This window comes from Equus quagga, chromosome 3, assembly GCF_021613505.1.
Source record: "Equus quagga isolate Etosha38 chromosome 3, UCLA_HA_Equagga_1.0, whole genome shotgun sequence".
NCBI lineage: Eukaryota > Metazoa > Chordata > Mammalia > Perissodactyla > Equidae > Equus > Equus quagga.
The window spans coordinates 134,745,679-134,762,420 of record NC_060269.1 but is presented as its reverse complement, the minus strand read 5'-3'; the positions used below and the strand labels follow the sequence as shown (position 1 = coordinate 134,762,420).

Genomic DNA, 16,742 nt, shown 5'->3' with positions numbered 1-16,742 from the left:
TCAGGAGAGAGGTCAAGGTTGGAAATACATACTTGAAGACTGTTAGATGGTAATTAAAAGCATCTCCTTGGGGAACGTTGGAGTTAAGCAGAGACAAACTGCTGGCCAGCATCAACATTTAAGGAATGAGTAAAGGTATATAAACCAGTGAAAGAAAACTAAGAACAAAAGAAGTGGGAGAAAACCCTAGACAATGCAGTGTCACGAAAATGAGGAGAGTACCTCTAGAAGGAGGGAAACCGATCACTTGTGTCAGATGCTGCAAAGCGGGCAAATGAGAGAAATCCAAATGTTCACCAGATTGAGGACGTCAAAGACCTTGGCAAGAACAATTTCAGTGAACTGGTGGGAGCTATAATGTGGTTTGTCATGGGTTGAGGAAGTGGAGACAACCTTTTGAAGAGCAGTGGCTCTGAACTTGGTGGGAATGGAGCCATAGGTGTTGTGATGGAGCTTTGTAAGGTGGGTTAGGCTTGACTCATTTAGATGCCTGATTGGAAGGAAAGAACACATATAGAAGGAGATGAAAGTTAGATTGAAACTCCTGTTGGTGCCTTTTCTATATAACATTGTGTAGCTTCTCATGAATTAATGGAAAGCCTGCGTTAATTAAAAGGAGTTTTGTTGGGGAGGGGAGCACACATTCAGTAATACTGTGACTATGGGAACATTCATGAATTTGATTCTCTTAACTTTTCAGTCTTTTCACATCAACTATCTCATTTTAATGAGGGAAAACATTCTATATTGTTTTCCTCCTGGAGGGGTGATGTTTATGCTTTGATTCTCTCATATTTTTTCCTTGGTCTGTCTAGTGATTAACTGAGGTGGTGGATTTAGTTAATTCCTGTGAAGCTAAAGAAGGTTGCCTCTCTTTGGGGTCTTTATCCAGATACTGCAAGAGCTATGTGGCACATGCGGCATGTTTTTTTTTTTTTTTTTTCTGGTACCAAATCATAGTCTTTAGACTTTTGGTCACCCGTATCACTAGAAAGTTAACATGTACCCCAATATATGTGGTTATGTATTAGTAAATTATAGTGAATTGTGTACTTTACTAATAAAGACATTGAAATATGTACAGAAATTTGAAATGTTAAAAAATATTGTGATAAAAATGAGGTAAACGAAGTTTTAAAGGTACTTTTAATAAAATGGTAGAAACCATTTTTATCCTCAAGAATTTTTTAGTGAGAGCAATGTATTTAAAAATCACTTTGTTGTCTTTTTAATTGTGGTAAAGTGTGCATAATATACTTAACTATTTTTTTAAATTTTGGTTAATATTTTGTGACAGGAGTTATTCATAGGGCTAGTTCCGAGTTCATTTTATTTCTACACAAATCAAGTGATTTTCCTAGCTGAAAAGCCATTGATTAAATGCCATGCTTACCTTCAGTGTTTTTAATTTTACAGAAGTATCTTTGAGGTAGTATACTACAGGAAGCTGCTTGCCTTCACAGAAGTTATCTATTTAGGATGTTTTTATATAAGAAAAATGAGTAACTCATCAAGTTTCACAACCCTTTTAAGTGCTTTGCCTGGAGATAAAGAGCAAACCTCTATGTAGTACAAAAGATTTCATGATTACTCCCTATCTCACGAAGAGACATTCTTTTATAAAAAACTAGCCATAGCCAGGACATCTGGTAGTACTTTGTGCCATTCTGTCATTTTCTTTGCTTGCTAATGAAAGATGAAATGAATGAGTTTCTTGTATGATGGGATCTCAGTAAGCTTTTTACAGAACTCTTATTTTGTTTTGGTTAAAGCAGCCGCTCTCATAGCAGAGAGTGCTCTCACTGATTTTCCATAAAATGCTTTTGTTAAAGAAGTCATAGAAACTCCCTCCTGAAGATACCTTGTCTGTTTGTTCAGTGCTCCATCCTTGCACATAGAAAAGTGCCTGTCATGGAAAAGGCGCTCAGTAAGTGTTTAACTCTAGAGTGAATTTGTGCTTGAGAATATATTTTCCTGTAGATATTTTCTTAGAAATTTTTACATTTCATTAAGAAGCCAGCAAAGATTATAAACTGAGGCATATTAGAAAAACCATCTATACTACCAACTTAATGGCAAATTTCCTACATTATGTAACTTTTTCTAAGATTAACACCCCTCCCCCCATATGATCTTCAGCAATGTTTTCTGTGCATATTTATACAGTAATTCACTGAGAGAAAAATCCATTTTGGTTTATGTCATGTTATTCACTAAGTCATATTTCAGCCCTTTCTACCATGACAGGAAGAACAGTCTTTCCCCATGGTATGTGGCTTGTTATCTTACACTATTTTATTAGAAACCGCAGAAGAGGCATCTAAACATATATAGTTAAATTCTGTGAAATTTTCCAGAGTACTGAATTGAAAATCATGACTTTAAGCCTTGCTGGAGTGAAAAACCTCACAACCTATAAAGATGTGATGTGTGTTTAGGGTACTTAACTTTTTAAGTATGTTAATAATTATGATTGCTTTACACTATTTGCTAATATTTGGGGCAAAATTTATATGTAGGGTGAGGTTGTTGTTGATAGATGTAAATATATTTTTAAAAGTTATGTTGATAATTTCTGCCTTCTTTTTGACTGTCTTATATCCATATCTGATTAGTTAATCATTATGTTTGCTTGGTAAAGAGGGAATACTAGGAGGAAGAGGTACCCTTCTGCTGTTTATTTAGTGTGCTTGAGTTATTAGTATTAACTTTAATACCTGTTTTGTTGCAGAAAGCGTCTTAAGGCCATCACCTGTTTTCTGAGGGCTCAGGTCGTTAAACTAGGTAATTTGTGATATGCTGAAACAAATCAGTTAATGAGAGCACCATTATCAACCCTTCAGATTGTGGAACACCTCCTCTTCCCTCAAGTTGGCATAGTCTGACATAGACTGACTGAGCCTAGCGATGTATTCAAACATTTTTGAGCACTAACTGTGTTCCAGACACTAGGATAGACCAGTGGACAAAACAGACCAAAAAAAAAAAATTCTGCTAGTGTGTAGAGGTTACCTTTTAGTGATATAAACAGACAAAAAAACAAGTAAAATATTTATTAATGGGGCCGGCCCCGTGGCTGAGTGGTTAAGTTTGTGCACTCTGCTTCGGTGGCCCAGAGTTTTGCTGGTTCGGATCCTGGGTGCCGACATGGCACCACTCATTAGGCCATTTTGAGGCGGTGTCCTACATGCCATAACTAGAAGGACCCACAACTAAAATATACTGCTATGTACTGGGGGGATTTGGGGAGAAAAAGCAAAAAAAAAAAATATTTATTGAGATATGGGCTTTAGAAAAAAAGAAAGTTGGGAATAGGACAGGGAGTGTCAGGAAGAGGTTGCAACAAGATAAAGTACTCATGGAAGGTCTCACTGAGATGGTGACATTGGAGCAAAGGACCTTAAGGATTAGGTGAGAATGTGAGGCATGCATGTATGTGGCATAAGAACATTCCAGCAAGAAGGAACAGCGTATGTAAAGACCGTGCTGCCGAATGTGCCTAGATTAGATATGGTATGTGAAGTACAGACAGGAGTCAAAGATGACAGCATGGATTTTGATCTGAACAATTGTAATTACAGGGTCACCATCATTTGTTATGGGAAGTAGGTTTTGGGTGTAAGATTGGGAGACGAGAATGTTTGCAAAGGAATAATTGGCTTGTATGACTTCTGGATGTTGCATGGTGACAGATTAAAGTGTCAGGCAAGCCACCTCTTGGTAAAAAACATGATTTTGAGTAACTGTTTTACTCTAATTTGATGATACTTAGGGAAGATGAACTAATTTATTTACCTGAGCCAAACAATTATAAAAGAAGGGAACTTTCCTGGAGTAAATGAAAGTGTTATATACATTAATTTTGGATTACCTACGTAATAACTTGAAAATTTTTTAATTTATCCTATTACAATGCATAACTTTTCTTCCAACCCTGTTGATTTAAACAATAAATATGATAGTATTCTACAGATTAATATGTACTCTCTGACATACGAGGAACATAAGTACTGAGATGGGGGCTGGTTGCCAGTGGAGCCAGTCATGTGGTTTGAGGGTTGGAACTTTTGAGTCCCATCCTCCCAACCTCTGGGGAGGGGAGAGGGGCTGGAGGTTGAATGAGTCGCCAGTGGCCAATGAGTTCATCAGTCATGACTTTGTAATGAAGCCTCCATAAAACTCTAAAAGGACAAGGTTTGCAGAATTTTTGGGTTAGTGGACATGTGGAGGTGCTGGGAGAGTGGCACGCTTGGATAGAGCATGAAAGCTCTGTGCCCTTTCCCCGTATGTTGCCCAATGCATCTCTTCCATTTGGCTGTTCCTTAGGTATATTCTTTTTATAATAAACCGGTAATCTAGTAAATAAAATGTTTCCTGAGTTCTGTGAGCCACTCTAGAAAATTAATCGAACCCAAGGGAGGGGATCATGGGAATCTCTGATCTATAGCAAGTTGGTCAGAAATACAGGTAACAACCTGGACTTGTGACTGTTGTCTGAAACCCAAGGCCTGGGGTCCTTGGAACCTCAAATGCATAGCTGGTTGGTCAGAAGCACAAGTAATAACCTAGGCTTGCAACGGGTGTCTGAACTTGTGAGGGGGAGGCAGTCTTTTAGGACTGAACCCTTTACCTGTGGGATCTGACTATCTCCAGGTAGAGTGTCAACATTGAGTTTAGTTGTAGGACACCCTACTCGTGTCCAGAGAATTGCTTGTTGGTGTGGGACACCCCCTCCCCATGTGGGAATTGGAATAGAGAACCCATTTAACCACATACTTAGGTCTCCAGGCATCACTTGAGAGAATTTTTTAGAGAATACTTTATATTATGAACAGTTAATTCAGGGCAACGGTGTCCATCAAAGTATCTGCTTCATATGACCTGTTTTCTGTACAAACTATGTTTATCTTTCTACATAACCTTTCTGTTTTGACAATGTGTTTATATATATGGAAATATATGCATGCTGGATGGGCCCCCATTGCCTTAGTGTATACAATAGATTACTCAGTAGAGTCACTCTCCATGGTATCAGCTTCTCTAGTTATTTTAAGGGAGGTGTGCTACGAGCTGCTTTGGGTATGTGTCTGTTTCACTACTGTACTTTGTCTGACATGACAAGGAGTTGGCATTGATCTTTGTATAAAAATCAACAAAGGGGCCAGCCTGGTAGTGTAGTGGTTAAGTGCGCACACTCTGCTTTGGTGGCCTGGGGTTCACAGTTTTGGATCCTGGGCATGGACCTAGCACTGCTCTTCAAGCCATGCTGTGGCGGCATCCCACATAAAGTGGAGGAAGATTGGCACAGATGTTAGCTTAGCAACAATCTTCCTCACACACACAAAATAAAGTCATCTAAATTGTTTTAAATTCAAAGTAGCATTAATATCTACTTCTTTGTCCTAATGGTAGCAGTTTTAATACACATTCATTATTTTCTCTGTAGGATTGGAGTTTACTGCACATCTTTTAAAAATTAAACAAAAACTATCCATGGCATTTTTAGTAAGGTCATCTGTACCGAAGGTTCATAGGGATTGTTTTGTCTAATGCATACAGGAGTTTCTGCCATATTGCCATATATATCTTGAAAAACCTTGAGTTCTGCCAAATCGTGCAGTAAAAGTAATGAGGTTTATGGGGAAAAAGGGTTGGACAGACTACGGAAAATTCGTGGAACTCTCATCTTAAATACTAACTAAAAACAATAGCAATTCTAATAAAAAACAAAAGACTAGCATTTGTACCTTGTATTATTCTGAGTCTTTGGAGTCTTAAACCCTGGACTCCAGCCCTGTCCTTTCCGTTGTAGGTCCTGGAAGGGCATTGCTTCGAAGAGACTTATTTTCATTAAAATTAAAAATACAATTCCAGTGTGTAGCCTTCTTCATTAATCCATTGTTGTAATACAGGGGGAATTCTTTTGCAGCTTCTTCATCTGCACAGGCAGCTTTGTCAAATAGGTTAACCCATCTGAAAGTAATGATTCCTGAAGCCACTAACTCAACCACTGTTTACAAGAAAGAAAAATACTTTTGTAGATTTTCAGGTTTTTTCCTTAAATTTTCTTCTTTTGTAAATTTTTTTCCTAATACAAATGTTAAGTTTTTATTCTTAATAGAATAAATTTCTATTCATCTGTTTCTGAGGTTTTATCTTTAATTGTGAAAAAGCTTGTTCCCAGTTGACTCAAAATATTAATCTTCTAGGAAAAATCGTGTATAAGGCAATATGACTGACTTTTCCACCAGCATCATTGCCCTATTTCTAGTTGCCTAAGAAGTAATTCACGGTAAAGAAATATACGTTGTAGTAAAACAGACTATTTTCGTTTTGATTTGATTTGTTAATTGTCTAGGTGAGTGGAGCAGGTGAGTAGTATTAGTTTTGGAGTCACAAAGACCAGGCTTTGAATTCTGGCTCTGCCAAGTAAGTGTCACTTTCTGCAAGTTACTTGACTTCTTCAAGCCTCAGTTTCTGTATCCGTAGAATGGAATTAATTATTATACCTACCTGTAGAGTTGACAGTAAATAAATAAGATGATACTAGACAATCTTTTTTACACACCGAGTTTACTAATAAATGTTAGCTCTTATTTGCAGTTGTCATTTGTAATTCACAATATTCTTCAGAGCATGACGTAACATATACCACTATCAAGGAACATTTTCAGCAAGTTTAACATTTTCAAGTAATATTTGCCATCTGTGAACTGTCTAGTATCACTCACTGAACTATTTTCAACAAATTCTATTCAGGAGTGATTTCTTGAAAACCTGTTATAGGCAAGAACGTTGAACACCTTACGTTTTATAAAAGATGAGTTAAGACAGTTTGGTCTTTGGTAGTTTGTGGGGAATCTAGCTATGCTCATAACTAACTAGTGTAAGGAAGAACACGATGGCTCCTATAATAGTGATGTTTCACAAGGAACGTTGAGGTATAGAACAAGGTATGATTAATTCAGACTGGGGGTTTCAGCGAAGGCTTCATGAAGGATTTCTTCTTTTCTTTTTTTTAAACTTCTAAGTTATGCTAGAGGAAGATGAGTTCTGGGAAATCTGGAGGCAGGAGATTTTGTACAGGAAGACCTGGGTATTGACTCTGTTCTTTCCCCCTCCCAGTCAGGATGTAGTTCTTGTCAGAGATGAGAATTTATTCAAAAACCCCGAGTGCTTAGTGTTTGTAAACATTACTTTAAATGAAAGACAACAGAAAGTCAGTAGAAAGGTGAGCCTGAGTGGCTGTTTTCTCAACTCTGCTAGAGCTGGACCTGAGGATGTCATTGGCAGCTGTGAGTCCCCTAGGGAGCTTGGGCCAGGGTAAATCTGTGCCAAGACAGGCTGCATGTGCTTCTGCTCTGTGTAGCCACTGCCATTCACATAAGTTCTGTATCATTGACTAAGTAGAGTAGGCACTAGATTAGGCCAAATAGGTCAGGAGTGAGAAAGAGTCTGTCTGTCCTGTCTGTGTAGGCTTTTCCTGCCTGTTTGTAACCCATTTGAAATGTTACACAGTTAATACCAGAATATATTCCTGTATCATTATTAAGATAGTTTAGAAGCCTTCAGTTCTACTCCCTTCTCCAGAGGTAACCACTGTTAAAAATTTGGGATATATTCTTCCAGACAATTTTCCATGTACTTAAATCACATAAAAGTACATAAATATAGTTTGGGTTTTCTTCAGGGCAGATGGGCTCATATTATTTTATTTGTAAATTATGTATTATGTTTCCTTTTAAAAATTAGTAATAATTCTTGAGTTCTTAGCATACACTTAGATTATTTCTCTCTTTTTTTAAATGTGTAATCTTCTACATTCATAACATAAGTGTAACAGAATTTATTTGGCCAGTTTCCATTTGGCATACAACTAGATGTATTTCTTTTTTAGGAGCAACACTGTAGTAAATATCTTTGTGTACCGCATATGCTTGAGTATTTTTGTAGGACACATACTTAGAAGTGCAATTGCTGCTTGCAAGGATATGTACATTCATAGTTTGATAGATGCTGCTAAATTGTTCTCCAAAAGCTTATATTAACTTACACCCATCTATATGTATAGCAGTCTATGAGAGTTGAGTAGATGAATAGGAATTGAAAAGAAGGGGATTCTGCATGGCTTGAGAAGCATGAGTAAAAGCCTGGAGGGAGGAGAGCCTAGTAGATATGGTGAGGAAAGAGGGAGTAAAGAATCTGGTGTAGAGTATAAGAAGCAAGAGGAGCTTGTGGAAGATGAGTCCAGAAAGGTAAGTTGGATCAGATAACGAAGTATTTTGTAATGTGGTGATCAGACCTTTAAACTTGAATAGACAGTGGGGGCCTTTTGAAAGGTTTTACACATGAGCTTTATTTCAAGAGTAGCTAGCAATAATTGTGAAGGCTAAGTTTTTGAGCATGAGAGATTGGCTATGAGGCTCTTAACAATGATCATATGCTGGAATGAAGGCCATGGCATTAGAAATGAAGGGAAGGAATCAGATTCAAGCAGTGGTACAGAGTTAAAATCAGTTTGTAAGACTTGGTGGCTTAGGATGAGAAGGGAAAAGATTGAATGTTGTGGCTTTCTGAGTGGTTAGGTGGTGCCTTTTACAAAGATAAACACAGAATGACAAATAGATTTGAGGTCAAGTAAGGGAAAAGATTATTAAAATACAAGGAAGAAGATAAGTTACTATCCACTGTTGATGTATTTCCATAAGATATGTTCAGTTTTTTTATTGTGGTAAAATATATATAACATAAAATTTACCATTTTAACTAGTTCAGTGATATTAGGTACATTCGTATTGTATAACCATCACCACCACTGATCTCCAGAACTTTTTCCATCTTCCTAAACTGAATCTCTGAGCCCATGAAGCAGTAACTCTCTACTCCTCCCTACCCTGAGCCGTTGGTAACCACCATTCTATTTCTGTCTCTATGAATTGGCCTACTCTAGGTATCTCATGTAAGTGGAATCATACAGTATTTGTCCTTTTGTGACTGGCTTATTTCACTTAGCGTAATGTCTTCAAGGTTCATCCAGTTATAGCATGTGTCAGAATTTCCTTTTTAAGGCGGCATGATATTCCATTATATGAGTATATCTCATTTTAAAATTTATTCATCTGCCAGTGGACACTTGGGTGCATTTGTTTGGGGTTTTTTTGAAGGGGGGGCATCTTGGGTTTTTTTAGTTATTGGAGCATGACTACAATAAAATTGTTTGTTAAAACTGTACAAACCCCTGCAGTCTTGTATAGATCATGTATATAGATAAGTTAAAAATTTGTGGTTTTTGCCACAAGGATGATTATGGAAGATCTTACTTTGTATAACTCAAATATATCATGGTTATTGGAAAAATGACCTAAAGTGCTAATCCTACTAGTGGTAGACATCATAATAGTCAAAGGTATGGTATAAAGTTAACTGGATTTTAGAAGACCTGGGGGTTTTAATGTAATTGTTGGGTTATTGTGAGGATTAAGTAATATGTATAAAATTATGTACACCTTGAAGTGCCCAAAACAGAGAAGGTGGTGTAATACATTTTCTAGTCTGGTTGACTGAAGAGCTGTTTTGAAAGAATTTGAATTATGAGATAGATGAAATATCCCTGCATCTGATGAAATAAGTGATAATGGGTATCATAAAATAGGAATGAGTGAGTTGCCATCAAGTAGGTGTTACTGTTAACTGTGAAACTTTTGTTTACAAAATTTTGATTACTTTGTGGTAGTAATTTTCTAATTTAGTTAAAATGCGAACGGTGAGGTAAGAATAAGTAAGTCAGGGAGGTTCCTTTCTCTTTTTATTTATTACTGCTTAGAAAACACACGTTCACTTTCCAAGTTCTCTGCAGTCCATTTCTGTTTAGCTGAGTTGTAATTGTAGGCCCACAGCCTGAAATTGTGACTTCTGTTAATACACTGCAACATAATTCCATCTCAGGAAAATGTGTTATGTTTGGAACTCAGTAGCATACGATTTTCCTTGATGTTCCTTTCCTAGTAAAACATACACCCACACAAATGCTGGACATCAGGCTTTCATAACACTTGGCGTTGGGAAACTGAGAGTTGTGAAGAGAATACAGAATGTAGATGAAGAACAAAAGTAGAAGTTTCAAACAATGGATCAAAAGAGGTCCCTTGAGACTCTTAAATTAGTTCTTTCAAGGATGGCTAAAGTTACAGGACAGTTCTTTAGCTTTGTTAATTTCTTTCAGTCTCACCGTAAAAGATAAGCTACTGGAAGGTACTTGGTAACTTAAATGAGGTGCTTAGCATGTGGAAAGCACTCTGTAAGTGTTGTCTGTGTTTCTAATCTGTGCATTTGAGGCGGAGAGGCATTTTGGTGGCTGGGGAGCTTCAGATAATAGGTTATTTTGCTAAGCTGAAATTGCCTTTGTTGTTTACGTCTACAGTATTTGAATATGGAATATCTCCCTTAAATTAGTCTTTGTAATTAGAGATTTTCTTAAATATTCTTAGCAAAGTATCTTTTATTAAACACTCACAAGTTCAGATGACCGAGAATGCATAATTAACATGCTAAGATTATTAGAACACTTGTTTAATAGATAGTACTTTTACTCATCCGTTTTTCAAAAAATCCAACTGCAAGCAAGAACTAAACACACTCACCTGACTTATATTTCCCTACCCTTTGCAGAAAATTCTGATAAGCTGTAATAAATCTATTAGAATATCTGAGTATATTCAGTTTATTCTATCCAAGCCAAACTCCTGAAACTCTCCTCCTCTTAAATCTTCTCCTGAAGTCTTCTCCATCTTAATAAGCAGCTCCATCCTTTGGGTTCTTAGGCTAGAAACCTTGGAGTCACTGTTGCTCTCGTCCATTTTTTCCTTTAACTCCGTGACCCAGTGTGTCAGCAGATGTTGTTAGTTTTGTCTGTGAAATATGCACAGAGTTTCATTACCTGTGACTCTTCAGCTGCTTCCACCCTGGTGAAAGGCTCCATCATCTCCAACCTATATAGTCACAGTTGCCTCCTAACTGATGTCTCCTGCTTCTTCCCTTTTGCCTTTATTATCTGTCTTCACCCCCCCAACCAAACTCGTGATGATCTTCCTCTGCTTACATCTTGATCTTCCTCTACTCAAAATTTGGAGTAAAACGCTCAAGACCTTCATGATCTGTGGTGTCCCCTCTATACTCACTCAAATTCTCGTAACTTAGCATCTTCCCAGTGCCCTCTCCTGTAATCTCATTTTCTTGCCACACTGGTCTTGGAGAAACACTCCTGCTTAGGGCTTTTGGACCTGCTATTGATTCCCTTTGCGTGGAATTCCCTTTTCACCACCTCCTTCAGATCTTTGCTCAAGTATTACCTTGGTGAGGGCTTATTTAAAGTTACACCCCGTCCCCTGTCTTCCCTATCCTTTCCTTCTGTTTCTCTCCAAAGCATTTACCACCATCTGACATTCTAGTTACAATGTAAACTCTCTGCTGCCAAGGATTTTGGTCTGATTTGTACACTAAGGCATCCTCACTGCTTAAAAAAGGGCTAACACATTGTAGACATTCAAACATTTGTTGAACTAATGAATTTGTCAAGAGAAAGGAGAGAATGATTGAAGACATGAATTAGAGATGCAGATTGGACCATCGTCACCCACATAAGTGGAATAAACGTAACTGAAAGAATTTTTAACTTATAGGTATTTCTTCGACAGCAAATTAAAATATTCCTAGGAAAATGTTTCATTTTGATTTTAGAATAGTGGCATTAGCAGTAACTGATTACCAAATTGTGTCTTCAAAGTCAATAAATGTTTATGCCTACTCTGGTGGGCAGTATTTTAGGTGCTTTCACATTTAAGCTTTATTGTTGTAGTTTTTTGCTGGTATTATCTACAAAGAAGTTGTGAATGGTCAGAAGTTACACATCCAGTAAGTTTCTAACCTGTGACTCCTGACTCCAAGTCCAGGACTTGATCAGTACATTCTTTATCACTCCTGAACACATAATCTTTTAAGCCATCAAAATTTACATTTTATTTTAAACAAAAAGAGACCTAAGCAACTAAGCTGAAGGAGGAAGAAAATGATAGGGAGAAACTCAATGCACCCATAAACATTTTTATAAATATATACGTAAAAAGTGCAAAGAAAATAGAAGTAGTACTCGCTTCGCCAGCACATACTAAAACTGTAATGATACAGAGAAGATTAGCATGGCTCCTGCGCAAGGATGACACGCAAATTTATGAAGCGTTCCGTATTTTTAAAAATAAGAAAGAAAACAGAAGTAAATTTGATTTAGGCCCTTTAGCGTTTCTTACTTGGTTCCTTCTCAACTCCTAGAAAGGAAGGAAGCTTCTGTTGATTGCTTGTTTTGAATAAATGTATAGTAGTGTTTGTGAGCTTATTTACTTTATACTACTTTTCCTTCCCTATCATCCTTTATTCAGTACAACTACTGTTCTTCCATCTCCCTCTCCGTTTTCCCCACTCTCCTAGCTTTAGTCTCCCAGAAATGTTAACTTGCTAACACTGATCCATTCGAAAAAGGATAGGTGTGTGCGTGTATGTGCGTATTTATATTTAAATTATACCTATCCTTACTGTGCCATGTAGAATCATAGGAAAAAAAACTACATGCATATCCCAGTTGAACCCTGGATGTTTACCACGTTAAGAGCAACAGCATCATCAGGCACGTTTATAGCAGCTTTTATCAGTGTTACTGAAAACTAAGATATACATTTTAAGAAAACAGCTTCTCCAGTTGAGTGGGGGTTCCTCAAAAGTAAAATTAGCTGAATGTTCCATTTCCCAGAATTGCTAGATGACAAATGTCTTTTAGTTACTGGGTCTCATTGATCCTATGGTTAGCCTCTTAGCTATAGGGGCTTGTTGTCCCCTTGCCCCCATGTTTAATGGGAGAAGGGATTACAGTTTTACTGTCAAGATGAGAGTGAGAATAATTTATGATTCTTGGAAAGATCCTTGGAAAATTACTTAAAACCAGCTTTAGCTTTAGATTTGAAATCCTTATTAGTGTTGGCAAAAACCAGTTTAGAGTTGAAATTAGTAGAATATGTGATTTTCATACTTTTAACAATAGCAATAGTTAATTTTCTGTCATTATATAACAAGACTGTTTCCAAGTACCTGGTTGACAAAACTTGTTTAAAATTTAAGTGTCTCTAGAACACCTCTCCTAAATTATGGTATGTAATTTAAAAGACTTTGCTTCATCAATTCAATTTTAAAAATTTCTTATATGCGGTAAGCCTGTGAGAATTTATGTAAAAACATCAGTTTGGCTCAGCATGTAGTATGTCATACATTTGTAGGCACTTAAAACATTAAAAAATTTTGTTTTTCACTCCTCATCTCATCTATTTCCTTTTTTGAATTTTTCCTGAGGGAGATTTGCCCTGAGCTAGCATTTGTTGCCAATCTACCTCTTTTGCTTGAGGAAGATTTGCCTTGAGCTAATGTCTGTGCCAGTCTTCCTTTATTTTTTTATGTGGGTCACTGCCATAGCATGGCCACCGACAAGTGGTGTAGGTCTGTGCCTGGGAACTGAACCTGGGCCGCCAAAGTAGAGTGCGTCAGACTTACCCACTAGGCCATGGGACTGGCCCCCATTTTTTTCTGTTTTATTCTTATGTTATCCTTTTAACTATTATCATGTGTCATTAATTCTGTTTCTCCCACTGCTCCTGCAGTTTTAAGGGTGTGGGAGAATGGGGCAAAACAGCGTGTGCAAAGGTCCAGAGATCTGAAACACCATGGTGTAGTCTGAGAAATGTACAAAGTTTCAGTATGATTGGAACATACTTTGTTTGTGTATTGGTGGGAGGCGACCAGAAGCTGGATCAGGGAAGATCCTCTGGGAATGCAGTTGTCTCAGTTAAACTAAACCCAGCAACCTGTGTTCTCTCATAACTCTTTCTTAATTTTGTGCTCTTCCCTTGTCAGAAACTTAATTTCTTCAAGAGTAAGTCTACCTAGGTATATTTTGAAAGCTGGCCAATTTCTGTATCACCTTTCGATGATCTCTTAAGAAAGTTTTCTGTTGAGATTTCTGGTGGTCTTAGTGTAAAGAATAAAATTTGCAAGACTATAAAATAAAGTTGAAGCTGTGACAGGTTAAAGACTTTTTCTGACTTTAGATTCTTATGTAATGGTTAAATTTTCTTGCCCCTTGTTAAGAAAAATAAAGTTGAAGGACAAAAGTAAAGCATAAATTTTGAGCCCATTTAGAAAGTGACCCACTAATTGTTGTGAAATCAATTTAGTGGGTTATGACCAGCATCTAAGTAAATTCGTGTGATAGAATAGAATAGATTATGTTTACCTTGAATGTGTTTAGATATGTATTGGATTGTTGTGTAAAAACCTACTTTTGGTTGAGGTAAGCAAAGTTTGAAAAACCCTGCTTAATATTTGTGTGTGCTTACTAACATTGTGTGCTTTAAAAATAGAGTCCATTCATTTGCTCAGGTGTTTGAGAACCCACTGCTTCTCCTCCCTTCACCAGCGCACTCCCATTCATTGGGTCACCACTGTGTTCCAGATACTCTTCTAAATGCTTTACATGAATTAGCTAATTTTTTCCCCTTCCATTATGTGAATGCTTTTTTTTTTTTTTAAAGATCGGCACCTGAGCTAACGACTGTTGCCAATTTTCTTTTTCTTTTTCTTCTTCTTCTCCCCGAAGGCCCCAGTACATAGTTGTATATTCTAGTTCTGAGTGCCTCTGGCTGTGCCATGTGGGATGCCGCCTCAGCATGGCCTGCTGAGTGGTGCCATGTCCATGCCCAGGATCCGAACTGGCGACACCCTGGGCCACCGTGGCGGAATGCATGAACCTAACCACTTGGCCATGGGGCCGGCCCCAACATGAATGTTCTTTTTATCCCATTTTTTTTAAGTACCTAGTTCAGAGCTAGTAAGTGGTAGATCTGGGATTCAAACCCAGGCAGGCTTTTCTTCAGAGCCTATTCTTCTAACCACCAAGCTTTACTGAAGGCACTGTGTTTAGTGCTGGAGATAACATCTGAAATTGTTCTTGATCTCATAGAACTTACATATTTATATTTATAATATTCTATGGTTATTAAAATGTTTGTATACATATATTTATATATGTGATATGGGAAAACACTAATTATATATAGTTAGTTAAACCATATATAAAATTAACAATATTACCACGTTATAAATTTCAATATTATTCACTATTTTTTCTATCATATGGATGTGCCATGATTTAATCATTTCCCTTTTGGAAAGAAATTCTCAGTCCTTTCTTTGTAAGTAATATTGCAGTGAACATCAGAATGCATTCATTATTGTTATTTCAGGTTACTATCTGAGGCTGTTTATGAAAGCATAAAAGTTTGAAGTTATCGGCATCTGTTTCTGATTACTTTCCTGAAGTTTACACTTTAGTAGTAGTACTGATCTTACACCTTCATAAGCATTATGTGTTACATAATCAGTAGTCAAAAACAAAGCAAACAAAATTCGGTAGTCGAAGAATGGCTTGCTATGTTAATTTAAATTGTTTTCTTTCAAAGTCTGTTGTCCTTGATAATGTCATTGCAGCACGTATAAGCCATTCCTCAATAGTTTCTTCTATTCCCTCAAATATTTGTGTGCCTACTGTGGTTTAGAGCACATCATGAATGTTCTATGTTTAGCTGTCAATCATGTATCCAAAATGAGGTGTGTGACATTTTCACACATTTAGTTCATTAGTGTCTAGTGTGTGGTTAGATAATAGGTTTACGAAGACTAAGGACAAAGACTACCTCCTTTGGACACAGCATAGTGAAGGAGGCTGTAACAATTGGTGTGGAAATGTATTTCTAACATTTCTCTCTTTCCTATAAGAAGTGAAATGTTTTGTAGACAGGTGCTTAGGGTCTTTCATACATGTTAATTTTGCTATTAAACGGTACGTAGTTGGGCATCAGAATTTCTAAGCATTCTTATCATATACTGTTTTAGACATTAGTGCTTGTAAAATGAGTTACACAGAAGAGTTACACTGTTATTGATGAAGATCTTTTTTACATGACCATGTAAGTTTCTTACTGTAACAGTTTTGAACTCTCGAATGTAATTCTGCAAGATTTTGTTTCAGAATTTAAGGAATGGTTTCTTTGATTCATCTAACTTGTTACAAACATTGGCATAGAAGCTCTATTGATTACCTCTGCAGTTAGTTTTGGAATGCGGTGTGAATGCATGCTTTCCATTCAAATCTAGTTTCCTGTCCTGACTTTGGGGTATTTTTTTAGTGCTTTTGGTTACTCTTTTAGTTTAGTCAAGCTTTGAAGCGTGTAGAGAGCTGTCCATCTGTTTTTTTGTCTTTTTTTAATTACTGATAACCTGACCGAGTGGCCTCACCTCCCTCAGCTAATAAATGGTTTCTCTTCCCATGAGGCTAAGACTCATAGCAGTCCATGGGACAGGGCCAAGTTGGGAAACTTTGGCAGTGTGCCATCTTAAGGAAGATATCTTTCCTGCTCATTTTTGTTTTGTCAACTAAAATTTATATTGATAAGTACTGTGATTTCCAAGTCAACTTGAAAAGATCTTCAAGTGTATAACTTCATGAAAATACTGGAATTCTTTTGTAGGAATCAAATGGTTTCTGATTTGGGTGATTAAATATGGTTCTGATCCTTCTTAATGGCTTTAGTAAATGTATATATAGTCTCTTGTTAAACCATAGCGAAAATATCTGTTTCTATGCATTA

The 16,742-nt window shown here is 37.0% G+C and overlaps 1 protein-coding gene and 1 non-coding gene across 5 annotated transcripts in view; both read left to right on the top strand.

The window, feature by feature from the left end:
• RBPJ (recombination signal binding protein for immunoglobulin kappa J region) overlaps window positions 1–16,742 on the top strand; it is a 223,215-nt gene that overhangs the window by 135,525 nt on the left and 70,948 nt on the right. The gene's annotated exons all lie outside the window — the stretch shown is intronic.
• On the top strand, window positions 12,144–12,246 carry LOC124237684 (U6 spliceosomal RNA). The gene has a single exon (XR_006888072.1). It is a non-coding gene; the product is annotated as a U6 spliceosomal RNA (small nuclear RNA).